Raw genomic sequence first — 15,236 nt, 5'->3', positions numbered from 1 at the left:
CTATGGTAGAGGCAGGTATTGAATCCAGTTCTCTAGAATGATACTTGACTGCCTTAATCATAAGACCATCTTCTCGCTTTGTGCAGCTACAATCTTATTCACTACACAACTGACAAATTCTGCACAAATGAGGGTTCTAGACCAACAGCTTTATTCACTATACAACCCTGATTCATCCCCAAAGCATGGTCCACTCTGTGCACTGAATGGGGCAAAATCAGTACTTGGGCCTGCTAGTGAAGGCAGGGGCTGGACTTGATCACCTTTCAGGGTCCCTTACAGCTCTAGTATGTAGATTTTTGGGGGGAGGGATAGCTCAGTGGTTTGAGCATTGGCCTGCTAAACCCAGTGTTGTGAGTTCAATCCTTTAGGGGGCCACTTGGGGGTCTGGGGCAAAATCAGTACTTGGTCCTGCTAGTGAAGGCAGGGGGCTGGACTAGATGACCTTTCAAGGTCCCTTCCAGTTCTAGGAGATGGGATATCTCCATTAATTTAAATAAGGCAGGGGTCCTGTTCAAAATATAGTATGTGATCATGTAATTAGCTTACTACAAAGGCACAGTACAGCTGAATTAGCATTGCACTGGCAACATTATTTCTGGCATTTCCCAACTGATAGGTAAATATTCTTTTAATATAGATTTCTGACATTTTAAAAAATGTAATTGGAAAAACAAAAATTCAGTTAAGTGGAGCCATACAACCACACCCCACCCAACATAGATAATCAGCAGGGCTGAGATCATAGAATCACAGATATGTAGGGCTGAAAGAGACCTCGAGAAGTCATCAAGTCCAGCCCTCCGTGCTGAGGCAGGACCAAGTAACCTAGACCATTCCTGACAGGTGTTTGTCCAACCAGTGTGACATGTCCCGGGGGGCAATCTGGACAATGGAACCCCCGAACCCCCTTTAACTCTCCTGCCCAGGCTGTCTCCTTACACTATGCTAGTGAACAGCAAACCCCTCCAGGCTCCATTCACTCAGCCATCAGCATGCAGAGACACACCCAGCAAAGTTATATGAATATTCTTGTATGCCGCATGCGAACTCCATACAGAGAGACTCCAGCAAATTCCCCCTGCCTTGCAACCCAGAAATATGTGTTTTACACTGCTCAAGACCTTCTTGATCAATGCAAGCTCATTAATTAGTTTGCCACTCCTTCAAAGGGTGGTGGACGTGCCCCAGTCTCTGTAATCTGGGCAGATCCCCCAAGCACTTTAGACAAACCTCACTGGTTAAATTAAACATCAAAATAAATTTATCAACTAGAGAAAGATAGATTTTAAGTGATGAAGTGGTATTGGGCTAGAAGATCAGAATTGGTTACAGAAGGAAATAAAATAGCAAAACCGGAATCTAAATCCTAAATTTTACCAGGCTAATAATTCTAAAAGCAAGAGGATTTCTCTCACCCAAAACTTCACAACAGTTCATGCTAACTGGAATGCCTTCCAGTGAGCTCCAACCCCTCCCAAAGTCTCAATGGAATTTTTTTTGTTTTCCAGATGATCTTGCTTCCTCATGTACAGATGGGGGGAAGAAGACACAATATTCCAGGTGAGGATTCGCCATTGCCAAGGAGAGCGGGACAATTAACTCCTGTGCCGTACACACGACACTCTTGTTAACACACCCCTGAATTATATTAGCCTTTTTCAATTTGAAAAATTAACACACCCCAGAATTATATTAGCCAATTCAATTTGTGTTCCACTGTATCCCCCAAATCCTGTCCCCCGCCCACACTTCCACTGCCAGCCTCTCCTTGTACTCTTCTGCTCCTGTCCTCCCAACCCTCCTGCCTGCTCTCCTCCCCCACACTGTCTGGCTCCTTTCCTTGTCCCCAGCTCCAGCCCAGTCTCCTTCTCTTCCTCCTCCTCCATGGCTCCTGTAGTTTTCTCCCCTCAGCTCTTCTCCCTCTCCCCCAGGCTCCTATCCCTTTTATTCCTGAGCTCTGGTCCCCTTCCCCCACCCTGTATCTCTTCCCTGCCACTGTCCCCCACTTCACACCCCTCTTCATTCCAATCTGGAAGCTTCTTTCTTCACCTTCACATTGTCTGAGCACCAGTAAGGGGAGCAGTGAGAGCAAAGGGGAGACAATCTTCCTGTTTTCAGTTCCCGTGTATGGTGCTACAGTGGCCCCCAGCTCCTGGAAGGAGCAATTGCATAAAAGTACCGCTTCACTGCTACAGCCCTGTACTGTGGCATGCCCAGTAATGATGGAATCTTCAGATGCTTTAGCTGCCAAACTCTAAGAAATCTCAACTGAGCATGGTCCTCCTGAGATTTTTCAGAAGACTCTTATTTGGCCATTTTGGACTTAATTGTCACAGAGATTGCAAAAAGCACATCTCTGACACCTGTGTGACCCCCTTTGCAAAATTTAGTCTGTGTTCCAAAGCATGGGGGTGATAGAGCACATCTTCTCAATGAAATGGCTGCAAGACATTTTTTAACTTGGGCAAAACTACATATTTTCCCCTAAGCTTGTTCTGAAAAGTAGCTGAACTATTTTAGCTGAAACTTCCCAAAGAATTCAACCTGAGGCAGACACGTTGGTTTAAAAATCAACCCAAATGGTTTAAGCTTAGCAAAGTTATAAGCAATTGAAAACAGAGTTTTATAATGAAAAGTACTGGGGAAACCTTAACTTTAGGTGTTGGCTATTGTTACAAGTTCAATTTCATTCAATAACAAGATATATTAAATAGCTAGTCACAGGGCTTGTCTTCTCTACCATGCTACATCAGCACAGCTGCATTGGTGCAGCTGAACCGCTGTAGCACATCTGGTGAAGACACATTATGTTGACAGGAGAGCACTCTCCTGTTGACGTAATTACTCCATCTCAGTGAGAGGTGGAAGATATGTCGGTGGGAGACTGTCTCGTGTCGACATAGCAAGGTGTAGACACCGCTTTAAGTTGTGGCAACTTACATTGTTCAGGGGTGGTTTTTTCACACCCCTGAGCAACGTAACTTTCATCAACTTAAGTGGTAGTGTAGACAAGCCCTTAATCATTTTCATTAATCAATTATTATTGCTAAAAGATTAATGGAACATAATGCAGAAAGGAAGGCTAATACATTACCAACCCATTTGGGAGGCATCAGTGTATCTGGTGAACTGTCTCAAAACTAGTGCTTCACTTTGCCTTTATATATACTAGGGTTGTTTACCCCAGATGAGGAATTCACAATCTCTTTGCATTATTTTAAACCTATCATTCTTATCTATTGTCTTTGACATGTTTTTGGAAACTTTTTGCTAGGCTAGCACAGTCCTTCCAGTAAACAAAATAGAGATTGTAACTAGTTTATTATCTTATTTTGACCATAGCATTCCAAAAGTCAGCAAAACTTTAGAGACATCCTGTATCAGTTATAGCTTGGTACAGAGGGCATGAGAGCTAAGCATCAACACAATCATTTGTCTTCTCCTTTTTTTCTGGAATGTATTTATACCTAACACTGAGATTACAATACTTCACATCTACCCTTCATTAATCAGTTTAACATAATGAAAAAGGATTCTGAAAGAGATTAATATGAATAAAATTCATAGTTATATAAAACATAGGTGATATTATATATAATATAGTATATGATTTTGGTTAATACTATAAACCTTACAGATTTTCTCTTATTTGGCTCCGTACACATTTGCAAGACAGAAGATCTGTATAAGCAACAGATAGACAAGCATAGCATACCCAAAGGCTGGTGGATTGCATGTATTTCTCAAGCCTTGCTATATTCTCCTGAAGTATACATAGCATGAGTCATGCAAAGGTTACAGCACCTAACTACAAATCATCATGAATATAAAACATTCTAAGTATAATGTATTATACTTATTCCCTATTAGCTACTTTCTTATTCATGCTACATAACATTTAATTTTTAATCATGCATATCTATAATAACAAACAAACCCCATGATTTGATTAATATATTTTACTTGTGAGCTGAATGCATTCTGCTTGTGAGAGCTGCTTTACCAATATTCTGTTTACAACAATCAGCTTCACAAGTCTGGTTCAAAAGTCTATTCCTTTATCTGATAACTGCCTGTACAGTATTTAGACATATAAAAACAGTTTTTTTAAACTTGAATTTCAATAGCTAGCCATTTTTGTTCCACATGTCTGTCTCCTCTTGAGTTTATCAAGTGCCACATCCTTCTTTCCTTACTCCTGTGAAGTAAATGAAACCATTTGTATGTATAGGAGGGAGGTCTGAAGTAAATAAGATGAAATTCAATAAGGACAAATACAAAGTACTCCACTTAGGAAGGAACAATCAGTTGTACACATAGAAAATGGGAAATGACTGCCTAGGAAGGAGTACAGTGGAAAGGGATCTGGGGATCATAGTGGATCATAAGCTAAATATGAGTCAATAGTGTAAGACTGTTGCAAAAAAAGCAAACATCATTGTGGGATGTATTGGCAGGAGTGTTGTAAACAAGATACGATAAGTAATTCTTCCGCTCTACTCTGCTCTGTTACGGCCTCAACTGGAGTACTGTGTCCAGTACTGGGCACCACATTTCAGAAAAGATGTGGGCAAATTGGAGAAAGTCTAGAGAAGAGCAACAAAAATGATTAAAGGTCTAGAAAACATGACCTATGAGGGAAGATTGAAAAAATTGGGTTTGTTTAGTCTGGAAAAGAGAAGACTGAGGGGGGACATAGTAACAGTTTTCAAGTACATAAAAGGTTGTTGCAAAGAGGAGAGAGAAAAATTGTTCTTCTTAACCACTGAGGATAGGACAAGAAGCAATGGGCTTAACTTGAAGCAAGGGAGTTTTAGGCTGGACATTAGGAAAGCTTTCCTAACTGTCAGGGTGGTTAAGCACTGGAAAAAATTGCCTAGGGAGGCTGTGGAATCTCTATCGTTGGAGATTTTTAAGAGCAGGGGTTAGACAAACACCTGTTAGGGATGGTCTAGATAATACTTAGTCATGCCATGAGTGCAGGGGACTGGACTAGATGACCTCTTGAGGTCCCTTTCAGTCCTATGCTTCTATGATTTAGCCTTCCACTCCCAGGTATACTGACTGGCTCCTTTCTTCTTGGGCCATTACTTTCTTTGCTTTACAATCTTTGGATTTGTTTTCCTGGCATTTGTGTGTGTGAGTGCACAACAGCATCATAGAAATGGAAATGGAAAAAAACCTCTCACTCTCTCTCTCTCTTTCTCTCAAAAAGACAGCTTCTAAAGTTTGGCCAGGATTTAAACTTCACGATCAGTTCTGTGGCTCATTTTTATTAAATAGCAGCACCAAACTGAAGCGGAAGTTGCAAGGTTTGACACTATCCAAGTAACTGCCACAGAGAGTGGTACATCTGGTTTTGATAACTGTAATAATGTCCAATATTTGTTTTTATAATGAAGGAGAGAATCCATGCAGCATTACTGGTGAGAGGAGTATTGACAGTGAGAAGGCCACAGAATCCATTTAGTTCAAAGACAGACTAAGTCTAAGGCCTCAATCCTGCAAGTCCTTATGCACATTAGTAACCATGCATGTGAGTAGTTGCATTCAACTCCGCCGGGCTGCTTACACAAGTCCCTAAGCTTATGTGGGATTGGGGCCTGAGTGGTCATGAACAGGCTGTACAACAGGGAATATAATTCTGTATTCACTATCCCGCCCAGCATTTCCCCATTGGGAACATGATCTCATTTTAGCCATGTGCATGGGGTTTGAAATAAATCCAGCTGTATACAACCACAAAATTCCATTACTTGGCATTTCCATTTCCTTAAAAAGTCTATTTGTTTTATCTGTGTTTAATCTCAGTTTGAAGTTGGAGCTGACAGGTTGCTGAACTGCGAATTCTGATTGGCTCCATCCTCAGAATGCCATGAATTTACTAGACAAAAGAGAGGTAAGTAATCTCATGGTAATGCGTATTCACTGCCACATAACCTGGGAACGCTGGCTCAGGGCATGACCTTGGTTTAACCAGCAGGTTTTCCAAAATACTTTTTCATGTTTAACAGGCAAAACAGGCACATATTTAAGAAAAGCAATAGGAAACATGGCTTGTTAATCTATATTGTTTATGCTGTACTGAATCGAATAGTATAAGACCAAAGCACTGATCGACTGTAAATTGCTGCAAACACTCTCTAGACTTGGAGGTGATTTGTCAGATGCTGTAAATGCAAGTCTTTTCAATCAGTACATAAACCACTTCTATAAAGGCATGACTGCAAGTAACTTAAACTGCAGATCATCATGCCATATGGGTTTTTATTAAACTATGAGACACAGTGCTAAACTTGGCTATTGTTGATGCCTATCATTTCATTATAAAAAGACATAGGGTATATTTGATTTCCCTAGATGGATCCAATCTGCCTCTGTCTTATGGTTATTGCTTTCTCAGTATCATATCCACCACATTTCACCTTGGGTTTAATTATCTTTCTTGTATCCTCTCCCTCTCTCCAGATAAATATTTATTGTGTGTTTTGAATTGTTTTATATGGAGTGCAAAACATCTTGCTGAGGATACATTTATTGAAATATGGTATTTAAGAGCTGATTATAGTGTAGATTATATTTTACTCTGTAAGAAATGCACCAGAGTATTTTTAAAAAGTCTAATTTTGTCAGACAGAAATACTTTACAGCTACACTGAGCATCAAACTGTGTACCCAGGTGGGTTTTGAAGAGGTGTTGGGTGGTGATATGAAAGTTTGTGTCCTTGACTTAGTATCTTTTTGATGACAAAAACCTTTTGTTACTATAACAGGGAAAAAGTAGATACAGAATAATGGTAAAATATAAATAATAGCTTAAGAGATGACATTATTTTGAACTGCCTAACAAGGAAAATGTAAGAGGAAGGAAATATCAAATTCTGTAAAAGAATTAAAAATATTGGGCCAGATTCTGAGCAGGTGTAAATCTGCATCATTCAATTGACTTTGACAGAAGTACAGCGATTTACCCCAGAGGATCTGCCCCATTATTATTATTATTATTTGTTTTCAGATTTCATTTTCTGTTCTTCATTCCTTCACATAGCACAGAAATTATTCTTCATATGGAATGGTCCTCCCCACATTGGTCAGGACCCCTAGCTTATGCCCAGCTCTGCTATGGTTTAAGGGTTCATTAAATGTCACCCCATGGCTAAATGAAAACTTTAAGGTTTCTTTTTATGAATTAAGATTTACATTTTTAATGATCACGCATGATGTAAACCTTTTATTTAATTAATTAAAAAAAATGCAAGTAACAAAATCAGCTTTTGTTTCTTAACTCCTTTGACAGAGAGATTGATTGGCTCCATCCTAAATACATTTAGATTTTATATAAAGTACCAGATTCTGATACCCTTACCAAGTTGAGTCATGCCTTACTCTACATGCAGTCCTATTGGGCCTGATTTTAATTTATCTTAAGGTTACTTTATACATCTCTGGCAGTGTAAAGGGGCCTGAAAGTGGACATAAGTGTAATGAAGATCCTCTTACACTGCCAGAGTAGCGCAAAATAGTCTTTCTTTAATTGAGGATCAAGTCCATTAACTTCAATCTGACCACTCATAGACTAAGTAGATTAGAATCAGGCCCAAAGCAAATGTAAAGTGAACACTGAAGACAAAACACAAAAACCTCCCCCTAAAACTTTTTGTGCCAAATTATGCCCTGCTTTTCACCTCTTAGAATCATTATGAAGTCAGTGGCATTTCAAGGGTTAAGTCAGGGTAGCATGTGGTCTTTTGCCTGGATTTCAATAATTATTTTGAGAATACTCCTTCTCCTCCTCTTCTTTATTTTTTAGTTGTAAATAGGAAGTTTGTTGCTTGGAGCAGGAAGGTTGTTTTGAAGTTAATTCACTAATTTAAGATCACAGATGCATAAGGGGTTGTGTTAGGTATATCAGTGTTTAGACTGATCCATCCATTTAGGCTGAACAAGAGAGCAGACATATGCATCTGGTTGGCTGTGTTTGCTGAAATGAAACAGCCCGCTCTGTGCTCATGTGATTTCTGACATAGTATTTATTGGTAGTTACGGCTATTGGACTCAGTGCTACAACCACTAATGCCTTTCTTGATCCTGATATTTTTTCTCATATATGAATGATTTGTGGAGGGCCAGAGGGTATCTGAAGTGTTCGAAATTGCAGATGTGAATGAGACAGTGGTAACAAAGAGTATTGGACATCTGGGCCAGAGACTCAGCTGAAGTAAATCAGCATGGTGCCATTGAAGATTTTCTGATTTATCCTAGTTGAAGCTCTATCCCTTTAAGTATTGTTAGTGTATTGTCATTGTGTTTTAACTTTTACCAGTCAGCTCAGAAATTAATCAAAACCCCACACTCATTTTGCATCAGCTTTATGGGATCTAGAAGTAATTCCTTTTGCACTTATAGTTTTGCTATTGACTTCAACGGGGCCAGCATTTCACCCATAGGGCTTTATACACCGTGAACTCATGTGGGCTCAATTAAGTGAGAACGTGCAGGATGCATATAACCAGAACCAGATGTTACTGGGACCAAAGGCCCTGATACTCACACAGCACATACAGGGTAAGGCAGACAGATGGAAGCTACTCTTGAGATTGTCTAGATACTTGTCTCGCTCTCTGAACTAGGATTTACCACAGCCGTTTAACAAGTACAGATTAAGTGCACCAAACAGTTAACAGCCATGAGATTGGAAGTTATTTGGCAACAGCAGCCCTTCCTCATACATCATGGGCTCAGCTCTGTGCCTGATGCTGAAGAAGCTTGTATGTTGCCATTGCATGCATGTTAAAGGAGATCATACAGCAACTGATGGTCACTGAGATAATGATTCCTGAGGTATTAAACTACCACCAATCAAGTCTGTTGGCTCTCAGATATAATAAACCGGCAGTGCCATTACTGTAATGATTGACAATGGTTAGAGTCTGAATATAGTGCACCCATTTAGAAGTCTGAAAGGTTTTATTCCAAATTTCAAATCTCATAGGCCATGGCCACAGGATTCATTAAGGTTACAGAATCATTCAAGTATGGGTAGGACAGGGATAGGTAGTATTATGTTTCAATGGTTGTGGCTGGGAAGATGCTAATTTTCTTAATCTGGACCTATTTCATGCATTATATTTTGGTTTAAAGTACTGGACAAACTAGACAATCAGGGAGGTGCTCAGTCTGTGGAAATGAAACTATGTTCCTGATGTTATTTCTGTGCAGTGATCAACTAATAATCTTTTTGAACAATAGCTGATTCAACACAGCCAGTTCACAATGTCTTTGCACACTTGGATCTACTCCTTGTAACACTGACTTTAGACAAGGGTCAATTCCAAATACTCAGCTTTGACGGTGTTAAGGAAAATGTGGTTTTGGTTTGACATTTAATACAGAACAGATCATCATCCCTCTTGCCTCCTTTCTTTGGATAAAAATTCTTAGCTAACTTTCTCCCTACAGCACAGATAATTTGGAACCAGTCTCCTTATTATTACTGGCCACGGAGACTCAATGGCTTTGGAATCTTTTTTTGCATCCAGGCCTAAAAGAACTATTTGACCTTAGCTACAATTTTTGTTCATTTTAACCAGTTTTAACAAAAAATTCTGATGGCCTGTGATGCTTCCATTCTAGCCCAAGAGTCAGTTACAGATTCATGAAGAAATAAAATAAAAATGACCAGATACCTTTGCCTCCTGTGACCTCATACTAACATACAGGATTATTCAGTGGGAGATTGGGGGGCTTTAGCATGCCATTAGTCAGACAAGAAATCCTATGCATTCTTATATAGTGGTCCTTTTATTTATAATTGAGCCAAGGTCTTTAATGGCACTCAGACAACAACAGCTATATTTATTATCTCAGTTGACTGACAAGTTGGCACTATGTAACATTTACTGTAGTTTTACAGCAGAACACTACAGATATTGTGTAAAGAACTAGCTTTATGCAGAGGAACGGCATCCTAAGTGAATTGGCGCTTCATCAGCTACAACAAAAGAGATGACCAGCCATGGCAAATTATATGTAATTTGTTTGATGGACAAAGAAAAGTTAGATTGTTGGGCTTGGCCTGGGGTCATAAAGTCCACCTGCCAAATGTTATGAGAGGCACGTAGTGAACTTAACGAAGGGCACTTAGATTGGGTCATATTAAAAAAAACCAGGGCAGTAAGAAAGAATATGGTGGCTTTCCATAGAGTGATATGAAGTGTTTTTGGAATGAGATGAAGTGAAAGTACTTTATCAGTGAAGATTTTATGTTTTTTTCCAGGTCATTAATAAAATGTTGAATAGCATAGGGCCAAGACCCGATCTCTGTGGAACCCCTCTAGAAACACACCCGTTTGATGATGATTCCCCCTTTACAGTTACATTTTCTGACCTATCAGTTAGCTTTTAATGTTTTAATCCATAATGTGTGCCATGTTAATTTTATATCATTCTAGTCTTTCAATCAAAATGTCAAATGCCTTACAGAAGTCTAAGTCTATTTCATCAGCAATATTACCTTTTTCAACCAAACTTGTAATCTCATCAAAAAAGGTATCAAGTTAGTGTGACAGGATCTATTTTCTATAAACCCATGTTGTTAGGCATTAATTATATTGCACTCTTTTAATTCTTTATTAATCGAGTTCTGTATCAGCCACTCCATTATCTTGCCTGTAATCAATGTCAGACTGACAGGCCTATAATTACCCAGGTCATCCTGTTTACCCTTTTGGTATATTGGCACAACATTAGCTTTCTAAAATCTTCTTTTTATTTTATACTGTCAAAGCATACCACAGACTACACCATACAACTTCCCTTAGCACAGGATGGGACCTGCCATTAGCTGGTGTACTGATGTGAAGTTTGAAGAGCAGATTTTTTTCTGCTGAGATTCACAGCAACACAAATTAATATACTAATACAATGCCACTAAGAGGACAGGTTTGCCTTAGGGAATATATGTTCAAGAATGTAAGCTAGGATCTAGCAGCTGTGGTTGAAGCCAATGCAGATTTGAAAAATATGGATCAGTGACTTTCCAATTCTAGGTGGCATATGAGGCATGTTTTTAGATAACTGGATCCAGGAGTCATGAGAGAATACACAAAATGAACTCAGGAGCATTGGGGATTCTGGATTGAAGAGCAGATCAGATAAGAAACTGGGACAAGTAAAATGCAGAATATACCAATGACTTACTCGATTTCAGGTCTGTGAGGGCACGAACTTGTTAGGGAGAATAGCAACAAGAATGATGATTTTTTTAGATTGGTGTTCAGTTAGATAGGGCTTGAGAGCATGTAAGTATATATGTAATAAAACACTCTGTCCCACCAAGTTAGTAAGATTTCTCAGGTATTACCAAGATTAGCAGAGTTTTCAGTGTTGCAATTTAATAGTTTTACACCTTATTGGTGCCTGGAGATTCCAGTAATGCAGTACCTAGGGCTAGATTGGATTCTTGCACTTTGCAGTTGCCACTGTCAATTTTGGCAGAATAAGACTTTCATTTTAAAAATTACGGTGTTTTCTAGCTTTAGACCTGCTGAGAAAACATTCTCAATATGACCCAGTGCAGTGCTGCTTGAGTGAATCTGCAGAAAGATGGATAGAAACAGTACATCTGAGAAGTGTGACCTGCCATCATCCATCTCACCAGAATGTTCACACTAAGATCTAATGGTGATGAACTATTTCACCGCTGATCATCTTAGCAGAAACATCCATCTGTTCTGGGACAGTAGAAGGAGTTTAAGACTGTGGGTAGAACATAATCATAGAAGCCCAGATACACAAAGGGATTTAAGCACTGCCTTGCTTAGTGTCATAATGCCTAACTTTAGGCATCTAGAAAATCACTGGAACAACTAAACCCGAGTGAGGCATCTAGATGCCCATGAATGGGAAGAGGTAGGCACTAAGAATGCACTCTTACTGGATTGGGCCCTTCAGACATGATAAACCGGTAGAAGATAGATGTTTGTCTGCCTATCTTGCCCGTGGGGCTTGAGCCAGTAGGTGTACTCAGAAACTGCCTACCAGATCAGATCCCATTCAAAATCTGGGCCAGTGGTGGTGTCCACGTTACAACTTTTAGCCCAGAGACTAGTGCATTCGCCTGAAATGCAGGAGAGACAGGTTCAATTCCCCACTCTGCCAAGGCGTGGGAACAGTTTAGAAAAGGATTCTCTCACCTCTCAAGAGAGTGCGTGAACTACAGAGCTATGGGACATTCTGATTTGGGTCTCTCTCAATCTCTCCTGTGGAACTTGTCCACTGTGGATAAATAGGTAAAGAGTTATTGAAGCTGGGGGACTGGATCCTGTAGCTAACCACCCAGCTACAGACTCATTCCTACTCTCTCTTTGGCCCAATGATTCTCTAAGGATATGTCTACACTACCCGCCGGATCGGCGGGCAGCAATCGATCCAGCGGGGGTCGATTTATCGCTTCTAGTCTAGATGAGATAAATCGACCCCTGAGCTCTCTCCCGTTGACTCCTGTACTCCAGCTCGGCAAGAGGCGCAGGCAGAGTCAATGGGGAGACGAGTTATTCACATAGCTGAAGTTGCGTAACTTAGATCAATCCCTCCTCCCCCCACCCAGTGTAGACCAGGCCTAAGTATTTATTCACCATGATACAACTTCAAATGAGAGACCGACATCAGAATATCCCACAGCTCAGTTCTTAGAGCACTGTCTTGAGAAGTGTCAGAGACCCCTGTTCAGATCCTCTCCCCTCAGGCTGAGGGGATAATTGAACCTGGGTCTTCCACATCTGAGGTGAGTGGACTAACCACTGGCCTAATAGTTATAAGATGGGCACCACCCCCGGCAAGATTTTAAAGGGGACCCGATATGGGAGGCAGCTTCTGAGCGTGCCTGCTGGATCAGGCTCCACAGGAAAGAGAGGCAGATGAATACCTATCTTCCCCCTATTTGTGGATTGCTCTTGGGCTTAGTAGAGAGATAAGTGTCCAGATGCTAGAGTGAGACAACAGTACTCATGCCCAGAGGCAGAAACCTAGGGCATGTCTACACTGCAAACTTAAGTTGACTTAAAGTAAGTTGACATCCAGCCACCATTGTAATTAAGTCAGTAGTGTGTGTCCACACCACACTCCTTGTGTCAGTGGAGCAAATCCTCACTAGAAGCACTTGCGTTAATGGTGAGAGCAGTACACTGTGCGAAGCCATCCCACAATGCAACTTGTTGAAGGGGATTTACGGAAGGTCTTGCAGTGCCTCATGGAATAAAAACATTTTCACAGGGGGGACTGGGAACATGGCTTCAGTGACCCATGATGCAGTTTTCTCACCTCCTCCCCTGATCTTAAATGCAACCTATAATATTTCATGCCTTTTTTCAAAAGACTGGCATAGCCGCAAGTACACCATCTCCTGAGAAGCATGGACCCCGCTCAGCTGTGCACTATTGTTGTGAGCATTACAAACGTAATGTGCCTTATCCTGCAGTAGTTCTAGAGCGTGAGTGGAGCTGCAGCGTGGAACATGTCAGTGTCCTTCAAGCAGCCCTGCTGGAAGCCATAGAACAAAACAATTCCCGATTGCTGTTGGCAGTCGCGCAGCGGCTGAACATGGTGGAGCACCATTTCTGGTCCCAAGAAACAAGCACTAACTGGTGGGATTGCATCCTAATGCAGTTATGGGATGACGATCAGTGGTTGCAGAACTTTAGAATGCACAAGGCCACTTTCCAGGAACTGTGTGCGGAGCTGTCCCCAGGCTGCAGCACAGCGACACTAAAATGAGTCATTCTTTGAAAGTGGAGAAGTGAGTGGCGATCGCTATGTGGAAGCTTGCAATGCCAGACTTCTATCAGTCAGTGAGGAAGCAATTTGGAGCTGGTAAATCCACCATAGGGTCTGCTGTGATTCAAGTATACAGGGCCATTAATTGCCTTTTACTAAGAAGGGTTGTCACTCTGGGCAATGTGCAGGACATACTGGATGATTTTCCCACAATGGGGTTCCCTAACTGCAGTGCGTTGATAGATGGCATGCATATCCCTATTTTGGCACCAGACCACCTTGCCAAAGAGTACAGAAACAGAAAGGCATACTTTTCATTGGTGTTGCAAGCACTGGTGGGTCCTTGGAAGCATTTTACCAACATCAGTGTAGGATGATCAAGGCAGGGGCATGAGCCCGGAATCTTTAAGAACACAGGTCTGTTCAGAAAGCTGCAAGCAGGGACATTCTTTCTAGAATACAAAATGACCATTGACGACGCTGAAATGCCAATAGTGATCCTGGGAGACCCAGGCTACCCCTTCTTCCCATGGCTTGTGAAGCTGTACACCGGACACCAGGACAGCAGCAAGGAATGGTTCAACAGTATGCTCAGCAAGTGCAGAATGGTAGTTAAATGTGCCTTTGGTTGTTTAAAGTGTTGCTGGTGCAGTTTGCTCACTAGGCTAGACCTCAGTGAAAGCAATATCCCCATTGTTATCACTGCCTGCTATGTGCTCCATGATATCTGTGAGGGAAAGAGTGAGACATTTCCAAAGGGGTGGGGCATGGAGATGGATAGACTACAGTAACTTCTCGCTTAACGTTGTAGTTATGTTCCTGAAAAATGCGACTTTAAGAGAAACGATGTTAAGCAAATCCAATTTCCCCATAAGAATTAATGTAAATGGGGTGGGGTTAGTTCCTGGGAAATTTTTTTTACCAGACAAAAAACTATATTATGTATATATACACACCGTATAAGTTTTAAACAAACAATTTAATACTGTATACAACAATGATGACTGTGAAGCTTGGTTGAGGTGGTGAAGTTAGAGGGTGGAAGAGGGTGAGATATTTCCCAGGGAATGCCTTGCTGCTAAATGATGAACTAGCACTCGGCTGAGCCCTCAAGAGTTAACATGTTGTTGTTAATGTAGCCTCACACTCTACAAGGCAGCACGAATGAAGGGAGGAGAGACAGCATGGCAGACAGAGACAGAGACACACACCTTGTGTGTGGGAGAGGAAGATGTGCATTGCCCCTTTAAGTACACTGACCCCACTCTAAGTACATTGCCTTTAAAAAAATCAGGAAGTTGAGACAATAGCTGTGGCCAGCAAGCTCTCTCCGTCCTGAGCCCTGTCCTGTCTCCATCCTGCTTTATATGGAGAAGGGGTAATTGTGGGGCAGGAATAAGGGGGAGGGAGACATCCTGACATTAGCCCTCCTCTTCCTCCCTTACCTGCACAGCAAGCAG

Source organism: Malaclemys terrapin, chromosome 3 (assembly GCF_027887155.1).
Source record: "Malaclemys terrapin pileata isolate rMalTer1 chromosome 3, rMalTer1.hap1, whole genome shotgun sequence".
Lineage (NCBI taxonomy): Eukaryota > Metazoa > Chordata > Testudines > Emydidae > Malaclemys > Malaclemys terrapin.
The sequence above is the reverse complement of the archived record's forward strand: the minus strand, read 5'-3'. Positions refer to the sequence as shown.